General features: G+C 31.3%; 1 pseudogene; it reads right to left on the bottom strand.

Annotated features, from left to right (window-relative positions):
* Positions 1 to 1,776: 1,776 nt before the first annotated feature.
* LOC123902178 lies at positions 1,777 to 9,607 on the bottom strand (annotated as a pseudogene).
* Positions 9,608 to 9,820: the final 213 nt, after the last annotated feature.

The following is a 9,820-nucleotide window of genomic DNA, read 5'->3' as shown; positions in this document are numbered from 1 at the left end:
ATTAGCACATGCATATGTCAAAGATATATGCAATTATCAACTTATATTACAAGCCATAATTTGGCAATTAATTAATAAAATATCTAAGAATTCCAGGTCTTATTCATTGCATCATATCTGATTCTGCTGATTGACACCACAATTAATTAGTTTAATATTGCTGATTACTTTTAGATATAAATCTTTCTCGTTCATGTATATATGATTGTGATTTTATCGTGACATATATATAAGATGTCAAAGAGAACAAAAAAGAGGATTAATTAATTATTATTAATTATAAAAACCAAAGGTGGCAAATGGCTCATTTCCCCAATTTCTCTGCACCGGCATTCCTCATAACCGTTATAACCGTCATAACCGATTTTTCAGGCGTCGCATAATTATTAATCGTCGAATCATTTCTCTCACTCTGGCAACGTTGAAGTGTCACCATCTTTGAATCCGATATTGTTGAATCCGTTATTGAATGATTATCATTATAATTATAATTATTAATTTTCTTCGGATACGTCGAATCCCAATATCCAGCCTCTGATGTACTTAATTCCCAATACAACGGCATGCTTCTCATCGAGCTATCGAGAATTGCAGCGCCGATGTTAAGAATCCCTTGAGGACGACCGAAAGGTCTACGAATCTGAAAACCGACGAATCAGAGTTTAGGTTTCCGATTACCGGAGTTTAGATTCAATTTATTGACTTTGATGAACGCAGGTGATGAACATAAGTTTTAGTTTTAGTGATTTTGTTGTTTTTTGCTTCAACTTTCGTTGTAATTTTGTTTTGATTGATTTACAATCACAATTAAAATTAAAAACAATTTAAACATTGGGGTAATTTTGTAACTTTTAATATGGTAGGGACTTAGTTGAAATATTAATAGATATAAAGAAACATGGTGAGTACCATATAAGTGGTTTGTACCATATAATTCAAAGTGAGTCAACACTGCATTCTCATTGGTCAGATTAGGCCTGCACCAAAACAGTTCAAATAAGAGTTGCACCATAGAATTTTCCTTTTTTAAATAGATAGTTGGAAGTTTGATTTCTAACTGCTCTTCTATATGAAAATAGATTCTTCGGCGAATTTCTAACTTCTTAATTTTTATCGGAGAATTTTGTGGTGTATGGAGAAATTTTATTTGAGAGAAGATAACTTATCTTATATGCCACACAAATTCTCTGACAAAAAATTAATCTCCTATAGCAAAAGATCTTACCTACAAAGACGGTAAAAAATAGAATATCCAAGGAATTGATCGTTCTCATTTCTTTTAGAAGACAAGTATGATTTTGATTTTCTTGTGACATACAATTGTTAAAAAAACAAAATAACACAGGTTGATTGAATTGTTACATCATATTCCATAAAAATTCGAGTTTAAATTTTGTTGTCCATCATATAAGAATCTCATTTTAAGCTAATATTTATGATGGACAACAAAATTTAAAAGACAAGATGAAAAATCATGTGAAAGAATATAAAATCATGTGCAAGAATATAAAAATTATTTTCGTTTCTTTTTGTTATTAATCATTGTTTTTTCATCTTGTCGGCGACTTTTGTCGCTGCAAAAAAATTATATCTCGTAGTGAAGTGAAAAGGAAACTATAATAAGTATTATTATCCTATTTATAGAGACTAAAAATACCTATTCTAAAAATATAAAAGAACTAGAAAATGTTTCAGTTTTTACGAACCGAAACAATTTAAACACAAAATGTTTCAGTTTTTACTAACCGAATAAATTGGAGCAAAAAATTTCTTTGCCATGAATTGAATTTATGGAAGCAATTCATGATTTCTTCACCATGAATTGAATTCATGGAAGTTCATGATTTCATGATTTTTTGAATAAGGCAAAGATTTTATTAGAAACTAGTACAAAGAGTACTATATAGGTAATTACAAGGAGGAAAGGTCATATACAAAGAGGAAAGAAGATAAAAACACCACACCTCTGCAAACACCAGGAACAAGGCAACACACAAAACACCAAGGAAGAAGAAGAATTAAAAATACATTAAGAATTAAAGCTCCAATGGTTTTATAATGATGGGTAGACCATGTTGTGGCTGCAAAGTGAGGATGTTAACAGGTGCATGTTGATATTCAGGGGAAAGAGACCAAGAAAACCTTTGAAGAATTAAAGTCAGGACTGTCTTAGCTTCCAACATAGCAAAATTCTGACCAATGCAATTTCTTGGACCTATAGAAAATGCAAGTAAAGCATTTGGATGATTTGCAGCCTTAGATATTCCATTTATGAATCTCATTGGATTGAACTCATTTGCATCTTCACCCCAGTATTTTGTACTTCTGTGAATCATTGTAATTGGGATTTTGATACATGTTCCTTTTGGTATCATTAAATTTCCTAATTTCATGTCTTTTGAAGTCATTCTTTCTAATTCTATTGCAGGACAGTATAACCTTAATGCTTCCAGCAATGCCATATTCACCTTAGAAAAAAAGTCATGTATTAAAATAGTTGAAAATTGAAAGAAAAAAAGTCTTATGAAAAGATAAATGATAAACTCAATAGGGTCGTATATATTTAAAGACAGAGGTAGTAATTCTCTTTCTTTAACTAAGTGGTTAACTGATTCACTCAAGAAGTTAATGAGTTTCGGTCAAGGTCAAATCATTCGAAAAACCTGAGTTCGAAACAATTCTTAATCAGACTTTATTTACCTGCCGGTCATACTCTAAATTACCAAGCTTTCAAAAAACTAATAAAATTAAAGTTTAAGGGGTACCATTTTTAACTTTGATAGCATATCTGCATCAGGAATTTCCAGGCCACAAATCTCCAAGATCTCTTGTCTAAGTTTCTCTTGCCAATCCTTATGCAAACTTAACAAAAAGACAGTCCAAACAAGCCAGTTTGAAGTGGTTTCATGACCAGCAAAAAAAAAGGTCTTGCATTCTTCCATAATTTCATTCATCTTCAATTCATTAGCACCATCATTCTTTGTATCCATCATTATTCCTAGTAGATCATCTCCATAAGAACAATGATCTGATTGAGAATTCAACCTACTTTCAATAATGCATTGTAGTGATTTCTTAATTTTCCTATCAAGCTTCCATATCTCAATGTTTGACTTAGTAGGTAAATATCTGCATCAAGAATATTTCACAACAAAAAATAAATAAATTAAGTATTGACCAATGCCTATGAAGCACAGACACTTCCCAGATTAGGCGTGTCCCGCCTGTGACCAACACTGACACTTATTATTACATTGAATTATTTCATTTTCTCAAATTATTGTCGGTGTCAACACGTCAGTGTTCGGTGTTCGTAGCTGTATTTGTGCTTCATAGATGAATGCAGAGTTAATTAACCAAAGGAAATGGAAGGATGATAATATATACTGTGTTCCAGGAATGAAAATTTTAGAACTTGAAGCTGCACAAAGCAATTGAAGCTCTGTTTGTGCTTTAAAAGCTTCTCTTCCATGGAGCATAGCTGGTACCAAAGGAAGTGTGGGCGATTATATTTGCTGTTAGCTCTTTAAATTCTTTACTCATCTCTATTGTCTTTGATTTATCCTTTGCTTCAATGACTTTCCTTTTCCACTCATCTACCATGGAAATGGTACATGCTGCCATTCTACTTATCATAACCTGTGTCATATACATAGTATTTACAATGCACACATCATTAATGATGAGCTTACAGCTTATATAATTCAATTACCTTATAGTTTGACATATGCATGGTGATAATTAGGTATAAAAGTAGTAAATTAGAGACCTTGAGTTTATCCATGGAGAAAGCAGGACTGAGTATCCTTCTGCGCCTAACCCACTTCACTCCATCAAAAACAACTAACCCTTCCCCTACTAGTGTTACTGTAGCAGGCCGCTTTACTTTGCGTTTTGGATAGAAACCAAATTTGTTTGATAAAATCTCTTTCACCAGCTCTACATCAGAGATGCATATCATTGGTTCTGTACCGTACCAGTATAGAAATCTCTCCCCTGCATTGTAAGTCAAAATTAAACTATGATATATGAACCATATAGTATCAATATTGTTAGGTTGAATATTTTCATCAAATTAAAATTCAGAATTCGCAAATTGTATAGTGAATTTCATATTTGTCACTTGATTTAAGACTTAAAAAAACAATCTTAGCATGTGTTTGGTTCTGCGTTTTTTTTACTCAAACGCGAGTCTGAATGTCTAAACGCGATTTGAACAAATTCCTTGATGTTTGGGTGGTTGCAGAATCGATTCTCTAAAACGCAGTTTTAGTCCCAAACGCGAGTAACGCAGTTTTTGTTTGGTTATGCGGTGGCGAGAATTGAGTTTGGTAGAATTGATTTTAGTTAAAAGTGAGTTGAGTTAAATTGATTTATGTTTGGATATTTTTATGTAAAAGTGATTTTCATGCACTCATATTGTTTGGATAGTTTGATTAATAATTGCTTATGGATGTGCAATTACCAAGATGGGTCTTACTTGTATTTAAAACTATATATTTTATTTGTATTGTAGATAATTATTTAAATTTAATACAAAATAATAGATTGGTAGAAAAATATTCAATAAAACTAGAACATCGACCCATGCGGTGCACGGGTCCGGGTCTGATTAGTTGTAAGTTATATAATGATTAAATAAGATATGATAATTCCGATAATGTAAGGTGTATGAAAAAAGTTGAGTAACATTAAACGATAGTTCACCAATAATTTTGGATAAATATTCATACAAAGAAAATTATGTTATATTACGGAAGATTTTCTTATAGACCACATTCAAATTCTTAGTCGTATCTTCACTGTTATCATCGATGATCAATATTTTTAATCCTTTTCAAGAAGTAACTCTTGAAATTGCAACATACAACTGACCATGTGAAAACACTGGCGACGGAAGATATATCCCAACATGCTTTAAAGATTGTCCCTGACTCTTATTAATAATCATCGCAAAAGAAATCATTATAGGAAATTGTCTCCGTTGAAATTTAAAAGGAATTCTCACGTCAGATGGTGTTAGAGAAAATCTAGATATGAAAACCTGATTACCAATATTACTTCCTGAAATAATTTTTCTTTCAAGAGCACGTTTTCCCAATCTCGTAATAATAAGTCTTGTTCCATTGCATAATCCTAATTTTTTATTCAAATTCCTTAATAGCATAACTGGAACTCCAACTTTAAGTCTCAACTTGAGATTTGAAACTTCCGACGTAGAAATCGTGTTCAAAAATTCGGGAGTATGAACATCATCCACTGTTTGACCGTCTACATTTTGTGTGAGTGGAGTATCAAACTCAAATATGTTTTTTCTTCACCAGGAATTAAATCCAACATATAATCATTTATTGTGTCGACTATTGAATTTTTAAGAGCTAGTATAGCTCTACTTTGGAAATACGTTATATCGTTCATGTTTTGTAAAAGTTGGGGATATGTGGTTTCAACGATAGAAGCAAGAGGATCACCTGAATTTGGAACAATAAATCTGATGGAATGTCAAGTTCTAAATCATCGTCGTTGTCATCTCCAATTTCTGCATCGCCAACACCCAAAACTCATTCAGAAAACAATCTTCTTTGTTCAACGTCTGCACTCGAAGCACCACCGAGAAGCCTCATGTTTTTACTAAATGTTAAAACTTCACAAAAATTCCAAAGAACCGAAGAATTAATAGTAGCATGAACAACTTCTGACCTTGTACCTTTGGGTATTACTGGTAGAATTTGTCTAAAATCTCCACCAAAAACAACAATTTTTCCACCGAAGAGAATGTGTTTATTTTTTTCATCAACAGACTTGAGAATATCTTTTAAAGTTCGATCAACAGCTTTGAAACAGTGTTTGTGCATCATTGGTGCTTCAACCCACCCATATAATGAGCTTTGCTTTTTGTATTAATAGCATCAAAGGGCTTTTAGGAACTATAGTACATGTTGAAAACTCGTCAACATTTAGAGGAATACAAAATCTTGAATGTGTTGTTCTACCGCCAGGTATAAGCAATGCAGCGATCCCACTTGAGGCAACTGTTAAAACTATCTCACCTTTTGAGCGTAATGCGGCTGACATGGCCCTCCAGATAAATATCTTCCCTGTACCGCCATAACCATAAATAAAAAATACACCAGGTTTGTTTTCGTTAACTCTTGTCATGATTGTGTCATATACTTTACGTTGCTCTGAAGTCATAGTTGACATCAATCTAACATGTTCCTCAGTTAATGATTGTCTGTTATAATTCAATTCGTCGTGTATTACACTATTTTGTATATCATGAACTAATGATGTGTCTGCTCTAGGCATTGGAGAATAATCTTTTAAACTCTTCCCACAACTACGTAACATCATCTCAATATCTGCTAGTACATATTGTATCAATTGATCATCGGTTAATATTAAATTTGCAATGTTAAAATCAAAATAATGAATGTGATTAGTGACATGACTATGGTTGTGTTTGGTTGTATTGCAAAAAAAATTGATTTAGCATAATTGAATTTGATAATAACTTTCCAAATCACACGTGATAATAACTTTCTAAATCTCACATGATAATTATTCTCTAAATTTATGATCCGGTAGAAAAAAAATCATTGATCAGGAAAGACATAAAAATATTTCGTGATGAATAATATAGTCAACAATAATTTTGATATGATATACTTTTAAAATTGATGGTGCTTATCAATTATTGCACATAATTTTAATCACAATTGGTATAATTGTCATAGTGGTTGGAAATATTGCCTTCCACTAAAGGGTTGCGGGTTCGAATCCTAGTCAAGACAAAATTGTATTATTTTTTAATAAAAATTGCAAGATAAAATGGAGGGAAAACATGGAAAACAAATTAGGGTTTATGGTTTGCTTGTGTATACAAGCTTATAATATAAAAGATGTGATAATGATTATATTAATAAATGGACCTATTTATTGTAATAAAAATATGATATTTAAATTTAATAAACTCTTTTTTTGGATGGTAAATTTAATAAACTCCATTTTTTTATTTGCATTTGTTTTAACTAAAAAAGGGCTCAATTTCTATTTTAATGGTAAAAAAATACAAATGGACACTTTAATTAATAGTAATAAAAAAAAAGGGCCCAATCTCTATTCATCTCTAACCTAGGGACACTTTATAATTTGTTTTTCTTTTTCAAAATAAAAAATAAATAAAAAATTGGTTTGTTATTGTTAGTGGGCCGGGTTGCGAAAGGAAAACCCAATCTATTTCTCCTTCATCTCTAGCCTAAGGGAGTTTTACACAGTTGGAAACTTAACACAGGAGGCCATAAACAACTGTAAAGAAGGCATATGGTCATGTCATGTTGTTGAAACGATAAAACAGATAATTCAAATTGATTTGTGGGAGAATCGATTTCACTTAGACGCAGAAGCTAGGAATAGCAGCTTCCAGTAAAATCACGTTTGCTTGGTTGAATCGATTTTAAAAATGAAACCCAAACATATTTTCAAATTTCTGAATTGCGTTTTCACCTTCCAAACTCGCGTTTAGCAGTGTCAAACGCAGAACCAAACAGGTACTATATATGAGACCCACTACAATTTGCAAATTTCGTATTTAAATTTGATAAAATATTCAATCTAATAATATTGATAATGTCGATTAAGTTAAATCTCACGAACTATATAATATTATGATTTATTAATCTCATGATTTTATCGGTTTTATTTCTGTCAACTGACATATAGGTGTGTGGCAAAATCAGAAGTGAATTGACGGAAAAGTGATTTTCATCAATTCATGTTGTTTGGATAGTTTGAATTAAAATTGCTTTTGGGTGTAAAATTACCAAAATAGGTTTTAATTGTACCAAAATAAGTTTTAATTGTATTTTTTTTAGAAAATAGGTTTTACTTGTATTTAAAACTATATATTTCAAAGCCACTATATTTGGTCTAGTGGTGAGGATTTAGGTAGTATGTCATAGGTTCTGGGTTCGATCTCCAGCTCATTGTAAACAAAACAACTATATAATTCATCCTTAAAAAAAACTATATATTTCAATAAAATATTGTATAAAGAAATAGAACATTTTTTTTTAAAAAAAAAACTAAAATATAGAACAACTTGATTATTTTAAGTTATTAAAAGACTAGTATTTTTATTAAAAAAATACACTACTATCAACAAACAATAAAAAAATAAAAAACCCAACTTAAATGGGCCAGAGACAAAAGTAACGAGCCCAAGAATCTGTCTTCTTCAACCTACGCAATGGTACAAAACCACCGTCATCGCAGCACTCAGGAATAGGGGTGCTCGCGGTTCGGTTTGGATCGGTTATGAGGCAAAGAGTCATCCGATCCAAAGAAAAAATAGCATGCGGTTTGGTTCGGTTTTTGGATGATTAAGAAAAATATCCGATCCAATCCAATCCAATTTTATGCGGTTTACTTCGGTTCGGTTAGTTCGGTTTTATTCGGTTTTTAAATAAACAATACATAAATACTTGTAATATAAAAAATATATTTTATCTGAAACTATTAGAAAATAAAATTAAGCAGACAACTGATTATATAGCTAGATTTAAAACATATACTGAAAAAATTATATATATAGAATACTTGGTGGACGGTTTAGAAAGCCATATTTTCAGGATTGCAAGAAAAAATCGAAGAGTATTATTATGGAAAAGAAAAAGAACCAATAAAATTTTTATGATTGTTGCCGTTATGACAATCGAGTTTTTAACATGGGATTGTATATGAATTTGGAGTAACTATAAAATATATAAAATAATTTAAAACCAATATATAATAGGTTAATGTAATATATCATACTAATAAAAAGAAAAATAAGTATTAAAATATATGTTAAGTCCAAAAAAAGTATTAAAATATATGTATGCGGTTTGGTTCGGTTTGGATTGGTTTTGAGAAATCAATCCAAAATCCAATCCGATCCAACGGTTTTTACAAAAGGGCATCCAAATGCATCCAAAATTATTCGGTTTTTTGCGATTTTCGGTTTTTTTGGATCGGTTTTCAGTTTTTAATTGGATTGGTTTGGATTTGAGCACCCCTACTCAGGAAGGTTAAGAAAAATTATACATGCCCCACATCATTTAAATCTCAAAATCGATTTTACTGAACGTGAAAGCTCTGATTTGTAGAATAGTCTAAGAAAAATTATACATGCCCCACTTGTTTCTGGTTCTCTGATTTGTGCCATTTTCATATAGTGTTTATCACTTCAACTAAGATTAAAAAAACAATCTTAATAATATAGAGTTAAATGAGTCCAACAAAAAAAAAACAAAGAGTTAAATATAGAAAAGAAAATAATGACCATATAAAGAGGACCATATTTGGTAATGAGGAAGAACCCTTTGAGTAATATCATTTGAATGTTTATCCATGACACTTTTCCTTGCATCAATAATCATTGTTTTGATATCATGAAGAGAACCAGAAACAAGTGAGTAACGTGGCCCCATCACTCCTTGCTTTCTAAAATGCCTAGTCAATGCATATGGCCTCCAAAAGACAATTAAACATATTGTCCAAATTTTTGAGATCATAATATTGAAAGTCACCATGGCAATAGCAATAATCAAATATCTCATTTTTGTGTGTAATATATTTTTGTATCTTGGTACTATGTGTATGTGAGAGAGGGTGAAAAGATATTGCTCTTTGATTTTTGGTACTATGTGAGAGAGGGTTATATGTACTAGATTTTTGGTTGCGTGTCAGGTGTTTAATGTGCATGGTCGTGTCGTGTAAGTAAACTATTCTTTTGTGTGTGTATGTGTCAAGTTTGTTTATATTTAGGATTGTGAACTTG

The sequence above is a fragment of the Trifolium pratense genome, linkage group LG1, assembly GCF_020283565.1.
Source record: "Trifolium pratense cultivar HEN17-A07 linkage group LG1, ARS_RC_1.1, whole genome shotgun sequence".
Classification (NCBI taxonomy): Eukaryota; Viridiplantae; Streptophyta; class Magnoliopsida; order Fabales; family Fabaceae; genus Trifolium; species Trifolium pratense.
Note: the sequence above shows the minus strand (reverse complement) of the source record. Positions and strands in the feature narration are given on the sequence as shown.